Source organism: Trachypithecus francoisi, unplaced genomic scaffold (assembly GCF_009764315.1).
Source record: "Trachypithecus francoisi isolate TF-2019V2 unplaced genomic scaffold, Tfra_2.0 Lachesis_group13, whole genome shotgun sequence".
Taxonomy (NCBI): Eukaryota; Metazoa; Chordata; class Mammalia; order Primates; family Cercopithecidae; genus Trachypithecus; species Trachypithecus francoisi.
The window spans coordinates 49800470-49805803 of record NW_022681458.1 but is presented as its reverse complement, the minus strand read 5'-3'; positions in this window follow the sequence as shown (position 1 = coordinate 49805803).

The following is a 5334-nucleotide window of genomic DNA, read 5'->3' as shown; positions in this document are numbered from 1 at the left end:
GTGCCAGCAAATCCTGTTTCTAGTGAAGGTCTCTTCCTGACTTGTAGATGGCCGCCTTCTCACTCTGTCCTCTTGCAGCCTTTTCTTGGTGCACACACATGGAGAAAGCTATGCTCTTTCTTCCTCTTCTTATGAGGAGGTTAATCCTATTAGAATAGGATCCCACTTAAGGTTAAATGATTAGGACCTTGTTCAACCTTATTATCCTTGTAGGCCCAGTCTCCATATACAGTCACATTGGGGGTTAGGGCTTCAACATGTGAATTTTGAGGGGACATAGTTGAGTCCACAATAGATAGCTTAGAGAGCTATGAGGAACAAAGGAACCTTTGAAAGGGAGCAAGTTCAGTAGAGGGAGTAGGATTTCAGGCTTTCGCACATTGGATCACTTGCATTTGAATTCCAACTTCATGTCCTGCTTGCGTTAGGGGCAAATCCAACTTCTATGGGGCCTAGGACTTAGACAATTTTAGAAACCCTCTTTAAGATAGAGAATATAAAGTTAGGTACAGAGTCTTGGAAGAGGGCTTATTCAAATAAGGGCCTCAGAAGTTTAATTTCATTAATTTCTCAGTAAGTTCACCTCTATTTGCCACTGAGCTAAGGAAATTACTATATCTGAGCCTCAGTTTTCTCAACTATACAATGGAGACAATTATTTTAAATCACAGGGATGTTGAAAGGGTTAAATTACATGATCACTACCAAGCTCTCCTACCTGTCTATTGTTATTGCTACCTTTATTATTATTGTCACCATCATTATTATTCAGCCCTTTCATTTTACAGACGATAAAACAGGCAAAACTGTTTATCCCTACATCACACAACCAGTGAGCTGGGAGGTTGGGCCGAGTCACCCCTCCTGCCTCCTGGTCCACACTCTTTCCATGGCTCTACAGAGACAGCTTTTTGTACCCCTTTCCCAGTGTTCACATCCCTGAAGAGGATGTTGGCATAGTATCATAATCTTCATCTATAATATTTACTCTATAGCTACTGAAAAATGAAAGAGGTCTAAAAAGCAGATGTTAATTTGGTTGAATTTAAGCTTCTTTTTTATTTTTATATACACTGAATGGGAATAAGGTCAATAAAATATAAAGCCATAATCATTAAATACACATTCTCATTATTTGTGGAAACTTCCAATTGGAAAGCTTAGCTTCTGTCTTCATCTGGAGGAAGTGATGACTTGGAAACAAAGATGTTTCTGTTATCTCATTGCGAGTGACTCCCAAGGTCCCATTTGTGAATTCTGTTAGGGACATTAGAAGACTTTCCTGGGAAAGGTCTGAGGAGTCAGTCCCAGGGGCTCTAGTCGGTCTCTTGGAAATATGCACCAGATGACAGAAGTTGGCTCTTCATTTCTCTCGTGGCTCCAAGTACATGAAAATCTTTTCATGTTATCTTGGCTCTGGCAAAACCTGTGTCTCAGAGCTGGTTTTAACACTTTTAAAGTACAGTTAATGTTGATTCCAATGTACCTAAACATTTTTCTCCCTATGACCCACCACATATATTTTGGCTTGCTCATCAGGGCTTGGCAATCTAAATATGACTGGTATTAGACTCAAAGATGCTAGTCCTTAAAAATAGTACAGTGTGGAGAATAAATAATATTTGACTCAGGCTTTAAATCTTTGGCCTGAGTCTGAAGAAAAAAAATAAAACTCTGTAATAAACATTTTTCTAATTTCTTTCATTTTCAAATATGGCACCACTATAGAATTTTTGTGAAACCATCAAAACAAACTGTGTAGCAATCTAATGGAATCTATACATGTGTATGGCATAGACCATCATGGGGACTCTGCTACTGACAGCAATAAGCTTGGGTAAATTATTTAACCTGTAATTCTTACTTAAGTACAAATAATAACATGAGGTTTTTGAAGTTTCTAGAGGAAAAAGTGTCACTTATCGACAAGACAGTTATGAATACTTTATGGTTATTGTTATTATTGTTATTAATATACCTATCAGAAATAATGTTGTGTGACTAGAAAACCAGTGCTAATCTTCACCTGCAGGATCTTCATGCAGACACTTCTGGTTTATCCATCTACCAGATCTGCTAATTGTTAAACAGGCATGAATATATAATAAAACAGAACAATTAGTAGAACTAAGGGGACAGCCAAGCACATTTGTCAAGGAGCCTGTCCATTCTCTTTTTCATCCTTCAAGGTGGGCAGTGCAGAGGCTGGTGGGCTCTTCCTCTGAGCTCTGCCCCTTTGCCTTGCCTCCTGCCTGCAGGTCCTCTGCTCTGCTGGTTTCTGGCAACCACACCTTTACCCTGCATTTTCAGTCTCACATCTCTATTGGCACTGAGTCCTTCACATGCCAGTTTTTCAATCTTACTAGAGATGTCTATTGGCATCAGGGCTCAACTCGTCTTTCCTATTGTTTTAATACCTTGCAATAGCTTGAGTTAAGAGAGTTATAAAAGTTTCAGATTCCTACTAGACATAAAGATGAAAACACCCGATCATGAGGACTACCAGTGTTTCTTCATAAACTCATTTTGTATAACATCAAAGGACAGGAAAAAGGATTTCTTGGTCAGTAAAACATCAACACAACTTTTTATATGAACATGGATCCAAATATTATCTTCTACGGAGGCTCCTCATTTGACATCCATCACCATGTTAGTCTGTATGCTGATATTTGCCAGCAAAGGCAATTGTTTACTTCTTAATGTTTCTGCAGAATAGTGGGTCCAGGACCAGTATTTTCTCAGAACTGGATTTGGGACAGTGATTCTCAGCCATATCATTTATTTATTCAACAAATGTGAGCTAGGCACTGTTCTGGGTGCTTGGGATAAATCAGTTAACAAGACAGACCCTTCCCCCACCAAAAAATTCCTGCCCTTATGGTACTTATTTTCCATTTAATATACATATATAAAAATACAGGTGGATTTCTATACTAGAGATGTATCAGTGTTTTGCTTTTGGGATGCAGCAGTTTGTGTTGCATAGAAGTAGAGTTCCTCCCAAGAAAGCGAACATTATGTTGCAGGCTAGCTTTTCAAAGAGGATTGGTTTTGGCAGGCTTCTCTTGAAATATGAGTGTGAGATAACTTCCATGCTTCTACAGAATACCAGTGTGACACGCCTTTCATCTCTAGCAGGGTTGTGCTACTGGTGGAGAAACGCTACAGTCGCAGTGCAGGTTTGCATAAGCAAGATGTAGTCAGTGTTAGCTAGAGTCACCAGGCACGGCTTTCATTTATTTTTCTTTTGACAAGACAGAGTTCAAAACCAGCTTAAAAAAGTTCACTGTCGCATATCTGCAAGTACTAACTACTGTGTCACTATTTTCAGTGGTAAGTATGAAAAGTTCAGGAGTAGACTTTAGATAAAACATAAGGAATTGATTGTCATTGCTTAGGAGAATTGGAAAGTAAATAATTACACTTGAATTAAAAGAAAACTATTATCACACACACACACACCATACTGATCCATGTCCTTTGTGTGTGCATATTTTAGGAACACAGGAAATATGAGTTGTGAGTGGGGGAAAATGTAAGGTATCCCCTGGCTTCAGAGCTAGTAATCTTTTAGATGCCTCATAAATGCACAAGATGGTCCCTGGGCTGGATTTTTAAACCTCCGAATTAGCTGAAACAGTTGTAAAATCACAGGGAGCCATACAGTTTACAATCAACTGCAAATCAAAGGAGGCTCCTATATGTTGTTTGTTCTAGCAGGCACAGGGAATGTATTGAACTTGCGAAATGTGCTTTTCATATCCCTGTGATGACAACCTACTACCTTCCCAACCTTGATTTTCTCTTCTTACCCCAGAATCAGAGAGAGTTAAAATCTTCAGCACCAGGGGCATCTAGGAGGCTGCTTTCAAGACAGGCTGTGATGGCTCATTGAGCGCACCTGGTCTGTGTTCCTAGTTAGCTCCTACCCATACCCAGTCCTGACATCAGAACTGATTTCTGTCAGCTCTAATGTGCCTGAAAAATTTCTTTCAAGGCAGTTTCCTCTTCTAACACATCCCCGGGGAATTTCCCCTAGGGGGTGTGAGGCAACATTAGATTGTGACTGTGTTAAGATATTCCTGTGTTGGAAGAGTTTTGTATGAAAAGCAGCACATTACATCTGTTGTTTTCTTTATATAGGGTATATTTCACACTGAATGATACTGGAACACAACCCAGGACTCTGTCTTGACTCCCCTGCAGTCTTGTACTTCCTCCTCCTCAATGACGGCAGATCCCGAAACACTTAGTGACATATGGTAGCCTATCTGTGAAGTATGCTGAATAGTACATTTGCTTTCTGACTCTGGAGTATTGTGTTTCATTTTGGGTATCATATTTTTTAAAGGAGTATTGACAAACTGGAACTCAGCCACCAGAAATCTTTTTGGAACAAGGTAGGAGAAAAATATAACTACATTCATGTCTGCATAACTAGTACCTGCATAGCAAAGAGCCATACAAAATGGCGAAGAGTCCGCAAAGTGCCATAAGAAATCATTGAAAGAAACGGAGATGTTCAGCCTAGAGGGATCAATTATTATTATTATCGTTATTATTTTTTGGAAGAAGGTAGTGGCCATAATTCAAACGTTGGAAAGGCTGTCATGTGAAAATGCAAATGATTATTTTTCTTTTTTCCGTGCAGTTCCAGTCAGCAGAACTAGAATCAATATGTGGGATTCATGGGTAAACAGATTTTTGTTCTATATAAGGAAGGTCATTCTGCTTATTAGTTGTGCAATGATGGAATGTATGTCTGCAAGCAAAAGCTACAAGACCTTATAGAGAAAATTCCTGCACTGAGTAAGTAGTTGAGCCAGACCTGTAAAGATTCCTCATAATTCAAATATTCTATAATTTTCTGAATCAGGAGTTTCTTGTTCTATTTTCATTTTGACAGAGGACTGACAAGGCTTGAAAGTTTCTTTCTTCCTATATTCCTTAATAAGATAATTGAACCAATTACATGGCTGTAATGAAATTGGTCTTATGTCCTTTATTTTTATTTTTTAGTTATTTTCTCTGCTGGAGTACATAATCCCATATGAAGGAAAACTTACAACATCAACCAGTTATTCATGGCTCCTCATTGTCGCCTGACCAACGCCCTAAAAATCCAAACTGAGCTTGGGCATCTTGTTACCTTCTTGTTTGCAGAGCTAACCTGTAGATTTTCCTACCTAGTATACATTCCCATAACCTCTGGTAACAGCACCCTCATTTTTCTTTGGGAGACAATGCCTCCCCCATTGCAGGTTGTTTTGGTTCTTCCTGGGATAAAGAATCTTGGCCTCTCCCAGGCTAAGGGGTGAGAACTGACTGACA